Source organism: Muntiacus reevesi, chromosome 22 (genome assembly GCF_963930625.1).
Source record: "Muntiacus reevesi chromosome 22, mMunRee1.1, whole genome shotgun sequence".
Lineage (NCBI taxonomy): Eukaryota > Metazoa > Chordata > Mammalia > Artiodactyla > Cervidae > Muntiacus > Muntiacus reevesi.
In genome coordinates this window covers 13,966,070-13,981,704 of record NC_089270.1, presented here as the reverse complement: position 1 = coordinate 13,981,704, position 15,635 = coordinate 13,966,070, and the positions used below count along the sequence as shown (strand labels likewise).

At 51.1% G+C, this 15,635-nt stretch overlaps 1 pseudogene; it reads left to right on the top strand.

The window, feature by feature from the left end:
* LOC136152725 (epididymis-specific alpha-mannosidase-like) overlaps window positions 1-2,336 on the top strand; it is a 107,746-nt pseudogene extending 105,410 nt beyond the window's left edge.
* The last annotated feature ends 13,299 nt before the right edge of the window (window positions 2,337-15,635 follow it).

Here is a 15,635-nt window from a genome sequence, read left to right as displayed (position 1 = left end):
AAACTCCCAGGCCCCCAGCCTGGCTCAGAGGCTGATGAAAGGGGTGGATCACTGTGTTGGGCCAGGTCAAGCCCTTATTCACAGTGATCCAGGGTGGATGTTTCAGGTCTCACGGATGGGGTGAGGGGTCTTCTCAAGTTCAGAGAGGTGAGGCTCAGCCTATGGTAATGACTAACATTCCAGAGCACCCACGAGGCCAGGCCCCTACTAAGCATGGACTGGCCACACTAGCCCTGTGATCATATCCATTAAACAGGTGGGGTTGTGCTTGCCCAGGGCGTTAGGGCTTGAACCCAGTCTGTCCATCTTCCAGTGTCTGAGGTCACGGCCACTTTCCGTACTGAGTTAGAGAGGGGAGAGGGGAATGGACAGAGAGTGGAACTCCGGTGTTAGGTGCATGGGACCAGAGCAGCCCAGGCTGGTGGGTGAGAGAGGGTGTGAGAGTCAGCCTCTTTCACTTTACTGGTGGCTCAGACAGTGAAGTGTCTGCCTGCAATGTGGAAGACCCGGGTTTGATCCCTGGGTCGGGAAGATCCCCTGGAGGAGGAAATGGCAACGCATTCCAGAATTCTTGCCTGGAAAATCCCATGGACAGAGAAGCCTGGTAGGCTACAGTCCATAGGGTCGAAAAAGAATCAGATACAACTGAGTGACTTCACTTTCACTTTTCACATCCAGAGGGTCCCTGCATTTACCTGGCCCCTGCACTGAATCTACATACCTGTGCTAAGAGGTGGGTGTGCTTGAGGAAGCTGAGGTAGGGGACAGGTGGGGGACCTGCCCTGGGTCACTCAGCATCCAGGAGATGTTGGCAGAGCCTCAAACTGCTCCTCCGTCCTGCCCTTTCAATTATGCCCTGCAGGGTGCTGGTGGGGGTGGGGAGGAACTTTCACCTCCTTATAGGTTTATTCTGGGTGTTTCTAAGGAATAAAAGCCCAGCTCTAGCTAGAAACTCCCTCTCACTCCCCAGCCAGAAACCTCAGGGGGCTTCCACCTTCTCCAGCCTTTCCCATAACCCCAGCCTCCTGCCTTAGTCCCTTCTGGACTCTTCTGCCTCCACTGCAGTTTGGGGAATGCCTGGAGTCCCCCTCCCCACCCCCCACTCCCAACAGTTGAGAGGAGAAGAGCATCACAGAATTGCAGGGGTTCGAGAGACCAGCTGCACCCCCACCTTGGTTTTGGCCCCCTATTTCAAGCCAAGGGCCCCTTCAGCTCTGGTACCTGTCAGGGGGCAGCCTACACCTTCCATCTCTCCCTTTCCAAAGAGGTGTTGCTGAACACCTGAGAAGGCCTACTAGTGTCTGTGCGGTTGGGCAGAAGTGTATCCATTTACCGGCCCCCAACACCTCTGAAGCTCCCCTTCTCTTCTAAGCTCCCCACCCACCAGGAGTATCTGGGCACGCAAAAAAAGTGAAGTCGCTAGGTCGTGTCCGACTCTTTGCAACCCCATGGACTATAGCCAGGCTCCCCCGTCCATGGGATTTTCCAGGCAAGAGTACTGGAGTGGGTTGCCAGTTCCTTCTCCAGGGGATCTTCCCGACCCAGGGATTGAACCCGGGGCTCCCGCATTGCAGGCAGACGCTTTACCGTCTGAGCCACCGGGCACGCAAAGTGGCCCCCAGATGCTCAGCTGCCCAGTGCCTGCCGCCAGCTGGTCACCTCCTTCCTCCCTCGCTCGCTGGCAAGCCCAGGGACCAAAGGTGTCCATCCGTGAGACTGAGAGCGCAGAGGGGCAGCTTCTGCCGGGGGCGCGGCTCCACCTGCAGGGTGCTGGGCGGCGGGCGCGCGGCGGGAGGCGCGGGCCGCGGGGGCGGAGAGCGGGCGGTGCGAGGGAGGGGCCTGCGACAGCGGCGGCGGCGGCGGCGGCGGCGGCCCCAGTCCGCGCAGCCCGGCTCGGCCCCGGCTCGGTCGGCGCAGCGCCGCGCGCGTCCCCTCCCGCCGCCGCTGCCGCCGCCGCCGCCGCCGCAGCCAGGCGCACGGGCACCCAGCCGCCGCCACCGCCGCCGCCGGGGCGCACGGACGCAGCGCGCACCGCCGGCCGGGATGCGCGCCCGGGACCCGGCCCGTCCCCACCCGCGGCCGCCGCCCGCCCGCCGCGCGCAAGCCTGACCGCGGCGCCCGCCTCGGCCGCCCTCGCCCGTTCCCCGGCCGCCCCCTGGTCGCGCGATGCCCGCCCTCCGGGGCCCCGGCGGCCCGCGCCCCTGCTAGGCTGCGGCGGCATGGCCCGCGCGCCCGGCGCGACCTCTGCGGATTGCATCGGTGTGCGGCGGCGGGGCATGCCCAGGGCACCGGGCACGGCCTTCAATGGGCGAGGACGCGGACACGCGGAAAATTAACCACAGCTTCCTGCGGGACCACAGCTATGTGACTGAAGGTAACGTACGTGTTGTCTGAGGCCCCTTCCGGCCGGCCGCGGCGTGGGGATGCCGTCGCACCGAATGCCCTCCGAAGGTTTGGACCGCGCGCTGTGTGTCGTGTCCCCCCACCCCACCCTACCCCACCCCCGCCCGGGTCCGGGAGGGAGGGAGCCGGAGGGCGCCGGTCCCCTGCTGCTCGGTAGCGGGACGGGGCAGCGCCCTCCTCCGCGCCGCCCTCCGGCGGGCAGCTTTCCGCCTCCAGGCCCGGTGGCGCCCTGAATCGGCCCCGGCCCTCATTTTTTGTAAAGGCCACCTCTGCGGCTACTCTGGTGAAGACATCCCGGGCGCATTTAGTGGCTTAAAATCCTGGGTTTGCTCTTTCATCCCAGTCCAGAGCCCGGCAGAATTTTCTAGGCTGCCCACTCCCCGCAGACTAAGAGCGACCCAAGAGGAGGAAAAAAAAAAAAAAAAAATCCGTGGCCAGATTGCCCCAGAGGCTCGAGGTTTTCGGCCCCTCCCCGTGCCCAGAAGCAAGGGCCCTTAGCCGGTGAGAGAAGGCGGCTGGTTTGGGGTGGATCTTTTCTTCCTGGTGAATAAAACGAGACAGGAACAGCTGACCCTACACTGTCTGAACCCCAAAGTGGGGCCTGCTACCCCAAACGGGCCCTGCATTGGAAATCCCCTAAATGGGCCTTACTCCCCACTCCGAGGCTGGCGGGATCTAGAGGGTCAGCGACCCCTTCTTAAAGCCAGTAGTAACTTCAAGGGTCCCCCGGCTCCACCCTGCCCAGGGAACGGTGGGGAAGCTCCCAGGCCTTAGCCAGGCCCCCGCGGATTGGAGCCTCCATTGCGGATGGGGAAGGGCCGGCCGCGCGGGGTGTCGGCACGCATTGGTGGGGACGCCTTGTGCCCGGAGATCTTCCCGGGTTAAGGGGCTTGGCTGCGTCTTCCCTAGGGGATGCCGGACTGGCTGCAGAGGTGTTGGTGGGTTTTAGCAAGAGGTCCCCTGGTGGGTGCTTCCGTGGGAGGGGCCCAGGGCTTTGCGTGCCGCGGGGTTGGGGCGCGTGGGAGCCCGGGTCAGGAACCCGTGTGGGCTCCGAGAGGTGGTGACTCGACTCCAGGCGCTGTCCAGCCAGCGCCGATGCCAGGCTCCGCCGGACATGAGGCCGAGGAGCCCATCGTCGGAGCCCTGCGGAGGCCTGGAGAGCGCCTGGCCAGCGCCGGGTGGGCTTCCAGGCTTCCCGACCCGGGGATGCTGAGGCTGGGTGTGTGACCTGGGCGGAGTGTAGGCTGGAGAGTGGCGCTCCCCGCTCCCGGGAGGAGAAGCGCTGAGTCACGCTTTGCTGATAGGTGTGTAGGGAGAGGGGGCAGGGCTGCTGGGGCTAGCTGAGGGCTCTGCCTCAAGTTAGAGGAAGCGGGGGTCCGGGGCATCTGAAAGGGGTCCTTTGTCGCCGGCCTTGGAGAGGCCGAGGAAGGATCAGTGTGTTTCCTGGGTGTTCTTTCTGCTGGCAGCCTGCTGAAAGGCAGAGGTGAAAGGCTGCTGAGTTGCTGGCAGGTGCCCCAGTGGTCTGGCTGGAGCCAGGAGAGGGGATCTTGGCAGGTCATCCTGATCTGGCTTTCTGGAGGAAGCCTCTGCTTTCTCATCTCTGCACGGAGGATGCTGGAACAAGGCGCTGGGCTCTGTGACTTAGAGTAAAAATTACTGCCTGACTCATAGTGGACATTGGCAAACCCGAGTTTATTCTTTATCCTGTCTCTCCCCGTTTTTCTCACGAATTCACCAGCTCTTAGAAGGGAGGAACAAGGGAGACGTGTGTAGTTATCAGAGTAGGGGGTGATGGTTGTTAATTCTTCATTCGTGCAACAAATATTTACTGACCACCTACTAGTGCTTTAACCCTGGGGATTGGACAGAGGTCCTGCCCCCCGGCAGCCTGTATTCTAGAAGGGGGCCCCATTATGTGGACAGATCTCTTTCCCCATCTGTGAAATGGGAGTGAATAATACCACCCTGCCTACAAGTTTTAGGGTTTATGTGGGGGTTAGGTGAGATGGTGGGCTTCCCTGGTGGTTCAGACGGTAAAGAATCCACCTGCAATGTGAGAGACCTGAGTTCGATCCCTGGGTTGGGAAGATCCCCTGGAGGCGGGCATGGCAACCCACTCCAGTGTTCTTGCCTGGAGAATCCCCATGGACGGGGAGCCTGGCAGGTTAGAGTCCGTGGGGTTGCAAAGAGTTGGACACGACGGAGCGTCTAAGCACGGGTGAGATGGTGGATGAAGGACTGGCCCCGAAACTGCAAACCGTGAACTGGCAGCCTACGTGTGTGGAGAACCCATTATGTGCTGAGGCCTCATGGGAGCTCTGCAACCCCACATGCCCATTTTATAGATGAAGAAACTGAGGCTTAGCCTTTGTCCACATCCCAGGCTGAACCCCACTGTGTGCAGGGCATAGGGCTCTGGTCGTAGGGATGCAGCGAGGAACAGGATTCAGAGTTCCTGCCCTCGGAGAGCAGGGTCTAGTCAAGAAAGCAATAACAATAATTATTAGAATTATATGGGATTTCTGGCCACCCTGTGTGGAAACAGACCTTCCTACGATTGCGTCTTGCCCACATTTTGTGCTCAGAGCACAGAGCAGGTCACAGATTTGGGTGTCAGACAGCACACGTGCATGCTCGGTCGAGTCCATTGTGTTGACTCTTTGTGACCCCATGGACTGTTGCCTGCCTGCCAGGCTCTTCTATCCATGAGGATTCTCCAGGCAAGAATACTGGAGTGGGTTGCCATGCCCTCCTTCAGGAAATCTTCCCAGCCCAGGGATTGAACCCATGTCTCCTGTGGCTCTTGCATTGCAAGCGGATTCTTTTACCACTTGAGTCACCGGGGAAGCCTCAGATGTCAGACAGACTTGCAGTCAAGTCCCACTTCTGAATCTTCATGTGCTGTGCAACAGACACAAGTTACTAAACCTTTCTGAGCTTCACTTTCCCCCTCTAAACAGAGAAGTAATAATGACTTGTCTTAAAGGATTGTTGGGAATATCAGTGGTTATGCTAATATAGACCGCATCTGGCACGGTGCTTTTGGCCTATTGGAAGCATTTTATACATGGTACTGTTAGAATGTTAAAGTCTTTTTCCTGGAGGAGCTTCACAAGCAAATAATGGATGCTGGGAGTTTGTAAAAGTGCCAGGTGTACAAATCCCTGTTCCAGCTGGTCATTTGGCTGCAAACACTAAAACCCCAGTGACTGTGATCTACTTCCTGTTCCTTAAGGAGGGTGTTTTTTTTCTTTCTCTCAAGGTATTTGCACTGGCTGTGTCCACTACCTGGAACACCCACCTCCTCCTCTTCCTTCTCATCCTTTAGGTCTCAGGTTAAATATCATACTCACCAGTGGGAGCCCAGTTCTCCAGTTTCCTCTTGTAAAATCCCAAATGCCTTAGGTTTTGTTAGTCATTCACACCTTGTGATCACTAGGTATGGACATGTGTCCCCGTGGAGCACAGAAGACTTTGCAGAATGGATGTGTGTTGCGGGAGGGCAGTACAGTTAAGGTTCTCAGGACAGTGGAAGGACCTGAGCCCTAGAGAAAGGGGTCCCAGGGATCAGAGAATGCCAAGGACTCTCTGTTTAGACTTTTCTCAAGAGCCAGATACGACTCCAAGAAGAACTCTTCCTGGCTATGTTCTCTTGCTGCAGTCCTAGAACTCAGGTTTTCATTTGTTTGTTTAGTCTTGAAGTCGTGTCCAACTCTTTTTGCAGCCCCGTAGACGATAGCCTGCCAGGCTCCTGTGTCCATGGGATTTCCCAGGAAAGAATACTGGAGTGGGTTGCCATTTCCTTCTCCAGGGGATCTTCCTGACTCAGGGACTGAACCCAAGTCTCCAGTGTTGGCAGTTGGATTCTTTATCACTGAGCCCCCAGGGAAACCCGGACTCAGCTTTAGGGTGAATTAAATAGACATTTCTAGGCTAGACTGGATCTAAGAAGTACGTTCATCCTCTTTCACGCAGTAGCATTTACCAAGCACATCCTTCTCTGAATCTGGGTCTGGGCAGGCAGGGATGAACCAGGGTACTTCCATTCCCCCTTGCAGTGACTGGTTCGAAAGTGAACATGGGAGTCCTTTCTGGAGGTTGAGTGGAGAGTAGAGAGAGCTGCAGGAAGCTGGTCCCTTTCTTGTGATGGGACATGGAAGCCCCCCCGGCAGCTGCCTTGAAACCATGGTGGAAGCCGGTCTTAAGCCAACACAATACAGTTGCTGTCAGAGTAGACAGTGAGTGAGATGGTGGTGACTCCTGGATTAACCAGGCCTAATGTCCACCCTACCTCTGGGCTTCCAGTTCCATAAGCTGCTATATTTACTCATTGCTTCAGACTCGAAGCCAAGTCTCTGTTACTTACAGCCAGGAGCACCCCTACCCATACAACTTTTACTGATTGTCAGAAAAACAGAAAGACTGCCCTGTCACTCATGACCAAAACACAAGATGCTTAAAACCAGGAGGTGGCTGGGTTTTTTTTGTGTGTTCTGTTTTGGAAATCCTCTTTGGCCTCTTTCACGCACTCAAGTTAAAGTTGCAGAGTTTTGATTTCCCCTCCTGGTGCTTCTAGCCACATGAGGGATCCCAAGATCTGCTACCTAGGTTCTTGGTGGGGTCTGGAGACCTGCATTCCTGATGAGGTCTGCTCTGGGTCTGTAATCTTGAGCAGGAGCCTTAGTTTCTCTTCTAGGTTTTTCCATAGATCACTTGAAATGAGGGATGTGCAAGTATTTGATGTTGTTGGATCATCTTTGTGGACTCCCCACCATGCTTTGTGAATGGAATACATTCAGTGGACTCATGGCATTAAATGGCTTGGTGCATGTGATCATACCCAGCCCAGGGCCTGGGGCACAGTCAGGACTTAATAGATATTGTCCATAAATAATAATGTCTGTTCTTTAGGAGTTGGAGTCAAACTAGCTCTTAGCTGCATATTCCCTGGTGGCTCAGATGGTAGAGACTCTGCCTGCCATGCAGGAGACGGAGTTTGATCCCTGGGTTGGGAAGATCCCCTGGAGAAGGGAATGGCAATCCACTCCAGTATTCTTGCCTGGAGAATTCCATGGACAGAGGAGCCTGGCGGGCTTTGTAGTACATGGGGTTGCAAAGAGTCGGACACGACTGAATGACTAACACACCCACAGCCCATAGAACTGTCAGACTGGCTGAGCCAACTGCATCTCCAGCCTTAGGGAAGTTGAGCTGAGAGGGGAGGTTATGTCTGACAGTGACCTGAGCCAGCCCAGAGGGAAAGCGGGAGAGCCGGCCTTTGATTCTTGAAATCTTGGTTCCTTTTGCCTCCATTTAGAACTGTCCCTTTCATAAGCTTTCTTGGGGTTTCACAAGCTGATGTTTCCACTTCTGGCATGGGGGCAGGGTGGGAGGCTGAAATGGGACACCGGTGGTTGTCCCCTGTAAAGTCACATCGCCTCTCTGAGCTGCAGTTTCCCTGCACTGCTTCCTGCCCTGGGGTTCCACAGGCTACATGGACTCCCAACAGTCCACTCTGGGCAGGTGCTATTGTTGTTATCAGTTTCCTCAAACTGTGGTGGAGGCCAGCCCTCATTTAAAGGTTGGTGCAGTCACAAAGTAAGGGTTTTCTCATTTTCTTTCTGCAAGATGGAAATCAAATGCTAATACAATGCTTCCACATCATCTCCTGGTTGTTTTTACCTGCTGCAGCTTTTGGTCTTTATCTTTAGAGTCAGCATAGCTAACGGATGTTTCGCTGAGAGGTGTTTTAGGTCTTGAGACCCGAAGCATGGCTGTGTGAAAGGCTGGGGCTTGGTGGGAAGGATGATAGAGTAACAATGCAGATAAAGTGAAAAGAATGGCCTCTAGATAAACACTGTTAACCACTTGCCATAGCTCCTTCCCATCTTTTGCAAATGCCCACGTCTGTTTTTAATAAAAGCTTAATCTTTCCATATAAACCATTTTGAAGGATACTTTTCTCATTAAGCATGATGTTATAAGAATTTTCCAGTCCCTTTGCTGAAGGGCTGGTTTTCTGGGCATGCAGTCCAGGTAGGCCCCATGCTCACATGCTCAGAAGGACCAAGAACCCTGTCCTTGGTTTAATTCTCCACCATCCCCACCTTGAAATCTTTAATAATTGTGTCCTTACACCCGTGTTTTGTGAGTGACCTTTGATAGGACAGTGGAGCATGATGGTGAACAGAAGTGACACGTGCAACAAGCGACCCCTCTGTTCCTTGAGCGGCTTCCATATCACACTTACGTAGGGTCACTTGGAATATCACTGAGCTTCTGAGCATCGTGGGGCCACCAGAATTCTGTGAGGAGGCACTGACAACCCGGAGAGGCCATGCTTTCTTTTTGAACCAGAAAACTTGTTTTGAACTCTGGAAGGAGGCAGTGGCATTCTAAGAAGCACACGGACCAAGGAACCCTAACATAACCTTTGTTACTCGTGAGCCATCCCTGGTCTAGCTAGTCATTACTTCTGAAAATGATGGCATCAAGAGAAAGGCAAAGAAGGACCGCAGTTCCTGTTCCCATCAACCCTCATTCATCACTGAGAGTGGTGATATGTGTCTAAAACACTCAAGCCTCAAAGAGTGAAATAAAAACGTGTAGTGTTCTTACTGCTCTTATACGAACAAGCTACATATACCTGTAGGAGCTCCCAGATACAAATTGTGTAATCAGTGATTCTGCATTCTAGTTCAATACTCTTCTATTTGCATTTAAAGCTGTAATTGCACAATAGACTGGGCGATAAAATCCATGTTAATAATTTATACTTTTTTTCCCCCAACTGTCATTAAATAGCAAATTACTAAGACCAGTCATGGGTAGAAATGAAAAGCTTTATATTTTTGCACCTTTAGTGATACTTCTCCCTGCTTTTTATCCTCTGCCTTTTCATTTTGCACTAGACCCCACAAATGCAATATGCTCAGATGCTCAGTCATGTCCAACTCTGCAAGCCCATGGACTGTAGTCCACTCACCAGGCTCCTCTGTCCATGGAATTTTCCAGGCAAGAATACTGGAGTGGGTTGCCATTTCATACTCCAGAGGATCTTCCTGACACTGGGATCGAACCTGCATCTTCTGCTTTGGCAGGTGGATTCTTTACCCCTGCGCCACCTGGGTGGGGAAGATCTCAAACGACTGATTATTCGTTACCCTATGTGTTGTTGTCGTTGAGTCACTAAGTCACGTGTGACTCTTTGCAACCCCGTGGACTGTAGCCCACCAGGCTCCTCTGCAAATGCTATAGATAGTCCTGTTTTGCTGTAGAGAGGAGGGTGGAATCCTAGACCCCGCCTCCCTTGGCTTTTGTGATTGGTGGAACTGGTGAGAACCCGTCACTCACTGGACCATTTTTCTCTGCTGGGCGGAGCTATAATAGTAAAGGTCTTTGCTCCAACAAGAAGCAGCCTATGTTTCTCTCGTTTCACAGACAGCCGTTTAACAGATCCGTCTCTCCCACGGGCCCAGGAGTCGGGGCAGTGGAGCCGGGGTCCCTAGCTCATTCCCCCCACGAGTTTACCGTTAAGAAAGACATGTTTTTTCCCTTTGGTCCATCTTCCTTCTGTGTCTTCAAGTCCTAGCAGGGAGGAGGGGTGTGTAACTGGTTCCCTCAGCCCTGCCTCCAAATACCATCGTTTTATTGGCTGCACACTCTTCCCCTGAGAGATGTCATAGTTCAACTCATCACCTCCGACTGCTGGATAATTAGGCTGCCTATTTTCTAACTAACACTGAGGGAAGAAATGCTGTGTATGTAAGAAGACACCCTATTCCCATTCTTCCTCCTAAATCTGAAATAATTTTGCTCAGAGAGAGTCCTGCCTATGCAACTTTATGTAAAAATTGTGAACGTGCTTAATGTTCTTGACACTCACTGCCCAATTATTCTCCAGAAAGTTTCTCTATTTTATCTCATGCTGATCAGCATTGGGTATTCTAATTTGTTTGACCTTTGCAGATATCATAGATGAAAAAAATTATTTGTTTTAATGCATGTCTGAATGCCAGTGAGGTTGAACACTTTTCCCCTTGTGTTCAACAAGAGGCATTTACTGATCCCCTTACATGCCAGGGGGAGAACATTGAAGAACAAGGTTATTCACCCATTCGTTCATTCAAGAAAATATTTCTCGAGCACCCACTATGTGCTAGGCACAGAAGATACCCATGTCTCTGGGCAGGGAGAGTGAGACAGGGGCGAGAGGAACAAAGAAAGAGATCTGAGGCCAGAGCACCAACATCTAAGGGACAGAGAATGAGAATTCTTGTTGACCACCCAGCTAGAAGGTAAAACAAGAAGGCCCTGGAGTCACAGACCCGAGAGAATCCTAGAAGAGAAGGGAGAGAGAGGGCTGGCAGGAAGAAGCATGGGTCAGCCAGCCGTGAACTCTGCCAAACGGTCAGAACAATATTGGTGAGCATCACTCAGGTGCTCAGACACACCGGCCCCTGGTCCTCTTGAGCTCTGTTTGGTGACATCGTATTCCCATGAGACTCTATACTCTGCACCCCTAGTTCTCCCTGTTGGCTTGCGGAATAGTTTGCTTTCCACTAGCCCCATGGTGCCCTAGGGAGTCCTGTTACTTAGCACAGGTCTCCTCACCAGTTAGCCCTCATGCAGAATTACTCACCTGGTCTTCATCATTAGACAATAATGAAACAAACATAATAGCCATTATTGTTATTCAGTCACCAAGTCAAACTCTTTGTGACCCTGCGGACTGCAGCACACCAGACTATCCTCCACTATCTCCCAGAGCTTTCTCAAATTCATGTACATTGAGTCAGGGATGTGCCTCACCATCTCATCCTCCGCTCCCTCTTCTCCTCCTGCCTTCAGTCTTTCCCAGCATCAGGGTCTTTTTCAGTGAGTCATTTCTTCGCATCAGGTGGCCAAAATATTGGTGCTTCAGCCTCAGCAACAGTTCTTCAATGAATATTCATGGTTGATTTCCTTTAGGATTGACTGGTTTGATCTCCTTGCAGTCGAAGGGACTCTCAAGAGTCTTCTCCAGTACCACAATTTGAAAGCATCAGTTCTTCAGTGCTCAGCCTTCTTTATGGTCTGACTCTCACATCCATACATGACTGCTGGAAAGCCCATAGCTTTGACTACACAAACTTTTGTCAGCAAAGTGATATCTCTGCCTTTTATTACATTGTCTAGATTTGTCATAGCTTTCCTTCCAAGGAGAAAGCATCTTTTAATTTCCTGGCTGCAGTGATCATCCACCATGATTTTGGAGCCCAAGAAAATAAAATCTATCACTGCTTCCACTTTTTCCCTTCTATTTGCCATGAAGTGATGGGACCAGATGCCATGATCTTAGTGTTTTGAATGCTGGGTTTTAAGCCAGCTTTTTCACTCTCCTCTTTCACCGTCATGAAGAGGCTCTTTAGTTCCTCCTCACTTTCTGCCTTTAGAGTGGTATCATCTGCATATCTGAAGTTGTTGATATTTCTCCTCGCAATCTCAATTTCAGCTTGTGATTCATCCAGCCAGGCATTTTGCATGATGTACTCTGCATAAAAGTTAAATAAGTAGGGTGACAATATCATATTCCTTTCCAAATTTTGAACCAGTCTGTTGTTCCACATCTGGTTCTAACTGTTGCTTCTTGACCTGCATACAGGTTTCTCAGGAGACAGGTAAAATGGTCTGGTACTCCAGTCTCTTTAAGAATTTTCCACAGTTTTTTGTGATCCACACAGTCAAAGGCTTTAGCATAGTCAATGAAGCAGATGTTTTTCTAGAACTCCCTTGCTTTCTCCATGATTCAGTGAATGTTGGCAATTTGATCTCTGATTCCTCTGCCTCTTCCAAACCCAGCTTGCACATCTGGAAGTTCTTGGTTCACATACTGCTGAAACCTAGCTTGAAGGATTTTGCGCCATTATTATGATTGAGCATTTGTTGGGCACATACTATATGTCAAATGTGATGCTAAATGCTTCATCTTATTGGATCCCCACAAACCCCAATGTATGTGTGTATGTGTGTGTGTTGTCTGCATTTTACAAAGAAGAAAGGTGAGGCTTGGGCACTTGCCTAGCGTCACTTGGTTTGTAAAAAGCCAAGCTGGGGTTTGAATGCTGGCCATCTGCCTGTAGAACCCACTCTCCTGATCTCCACATTGCTTGGTTGGACCAACAGAGCATTGACAGATGGCCCATTCAGTTCTGGTTCTGCATCCAGCTTCAAAGGGTCTCTTGACTTGAACCCAGGACTGCCTGACACAGTGCTTATGCTGGACACACAGCTAGGACTGCACCTGTCCCAGCCTCGTGGGGATGAAATTAATCCAGATGGGTCAGTGAGAGAAGAGGTCCCCTCCACTGCAGGGTGAGTGGTGGGGGGTGATCACAACTCTGTGAAGGACAGGTGCTTTGGCACTGAAGGGAGCAGCCTTTCCTGGGTCAGGAGTGGTGTATTGAGATACCTTCTAGTGCATTCCAAGCAGAAGGAACAACTTGTGCAAAGTGACATGTGCTTGTCCCCTGACAGAATCTGGACTTCTCTGCCTGAACCTCAGTTGTAGTTGCCAGCCTGCCTGGGGACCAGGGCCCACCTGGGACTCCTGTGCTGCCCAGGATGGGCATTGCCCCTTTGCACAGTCAGACCCATTGTCCTCAAGAACCCTGGGCTGAATGGCACATTGAGGCAGAACAAAGGCTGCTCAGAGGCTCCGGCTGCCCCAAGCAGAGATGGGATCTCCAACTGCAGCCGTTGGGCCCCCTCTGGACCAGCCTGGCCTCCTGCATCCTCCCGCCCCCACGCCCTGCTGAGGTTGCAGCCCTGACTCCAGGGGCTGCCAGGCCTGGGCTCCACTCCTGGCACAGCTGGGCACCTTTGGCAGGTTCTGCAGCCTCTGATCCAGTTTCCCTACCCCTGAAGCAGGGAGAGAAGTGCCTGCCCCCCGGGCTTTTTGTATTAAGTGCAATCATGTGCATATCGTGCTTATGTCTCAGTAAAAGGGAGCTACTTGTACTGTCATTATCAGCTTCTGATTTTCTTTTCACAGTTTCAATAAAGTCTTAACAAAACCTTTCAAATATGTACCAAAGTAGAGAAAATTGCATATCGATTGTTCTTCACCCATCCCCTTGCCTTTCAGCTGCTCTCGAGATTTTGCTGTACTTTCTTCATTTACCTTCCCATTCTTTTGGCTTAAGAATTTAAAATATATATATATATATATATATATATATATATTTATTGATTCATTTGGCTGCATTGTGTCTTAGTTGCAGCATGCAGAATCTTCTTAGTTGTAGCATGCAAACTCAGTTGCAGCATCTAACTCCCTGACAAGGGATTGAACCCCTGCCTTGGGAGCATGGATTCTTAGCCATTGGACTCTCAGGGAAGTCCCTTGGCATAAGAATTCTTAAGTATTGGATTTCTGTGGTGGTCCAATGGTGAAGACTCCATGCATCCAGGGAGTATGGGTTCAATCCCTGGTCTGAGAAGTTCTGCATGCTGTGTGGTGCAGCCAAAAAAAAAAAAAAAAGAATTTTTAAGTGAATTCAGGGCTCCTGTTATTTTACCCTGTATCAGCAGGCACCTCTGAAAGGTGAGGGCCTTTTTTTAATATATATATATAACCAAGTATCACTGTCTCACCAAGTGAAATGGGTACTAATTCCTTTCCATCTAAATTCTAGTCCATGTTAGTGAATCAACTCTACTTCAATGCAACATAAATGAACATTGATTAATTCTGGTTCATCTTAGCAATGTCTCCAGTTATCTCAGAAATGTCTTTTTTGTAGTTGGTTGGTTTGACCCAGGTTCTAGAGTCCTGCATCTACTTATGCTTATTCTATCTCCTGAGTCTTTTCTGACGGAGATCAGTCCTCCACCCTGACTTGCTGAAGACAGTCGTTACTATTTTGTAAAGATTTACAGTTTAAACCCTATTGTCCATAATCCCTGTCTGGACCCCAGTATTCTGACAGGACTGGATGGTCACCTGGGTGGTGGGAATCCCCAGGCGTGCCCCTTCTGATTCCAGGATCCCTCCTCACCACTCATCAGCTGAGAGATCCTGGGCAGGTTGTTCATCGGTAATGCCATAGGCACCAAGAGCTACTCAGATTACAGACCCATGAGCAAAATAAATGGTTTCTGTTTGAAGACACGGACCAGAATTTAGATTGAAAGGAATTAGTGCTCATTTCATTCGGTGAAGACATTGAGTTTTGAGACAGTTTGACACAGTGATAGGTAGCTGAAATGGTCATAGATCCCCGACATTGAATTCCCAGCCCTGTCCAGCTCCTTCTGAGGCCCCTTGTCCAGCTACTGTGTCTCCTAGATTCTGTGACTCCTTCAAGACCTTCCAGTAACTTCCTTCTTGCTTATGTTAACCTGCGTCAATTTCTTTTCCTTATAACTAAAGAACCTTAGTTCCCAGTCCCAACCAGGAGGGGTGACTGAGCTCAGATCATAAGACAGGCCTTCCTGAAACATAGGACCTAGAGTCCTGTCTCATGCAGCATCAGCAGATATGTATCTCAGACATGCGTGCTTCCTCTGTATACAACCCAACACCTGGTACCCCCCTGTATGCCCTAGGCATTGGGCGTTTGCGCTTTAGAATGACTGAGTGAACAAATAGCATATCTTCAAATCCGATCCCAGAGCAGCTCATTTTTTTTTTTTCCCAAATGCCACACTTCCCCCTGGCCGCACATTCTGGGTATAGGCAATCTTAATTTTGCACCATTCCAGTGTGTACAGATTTCAGTACCACAGTTTGGTTCAATAATGCCAGTCCCCCAGCCATACAACCCAGATTTCAGCTACCACTGAATGGTAACTCTGAGTAACTGCATCAAGAACGAACGTTGCCAGTTGCTCTCCAGCCCAAGGATCACTAAGTAATAACATATGAGCATTGTGATCTGTGACCAAGTCGTTTCTTTCCATGTCTGTCGCTGGGTGGTCCCTGTGGACCTGTGAATTCACACACAGACAGCAAAACATATAGTGATGGTGCCTCCTTGTTTCCTGGTGATAAACCCACATGACATTTTCCAAAAATGGGTAGTCAAAAGAGGGAATTTGGCCCACAAAGATGCTGTTCAGAAAAGAGAGAGAGAAAAGAAAAGCAATAATGCTGGAAGAAGAATTTGGATTGAATGTAAAATGCAGTTATAGAGGAAATCTCCTACTCTGGGAATGCTGAAGTTGCAACCATTTGAAATTCTGTATAGCCA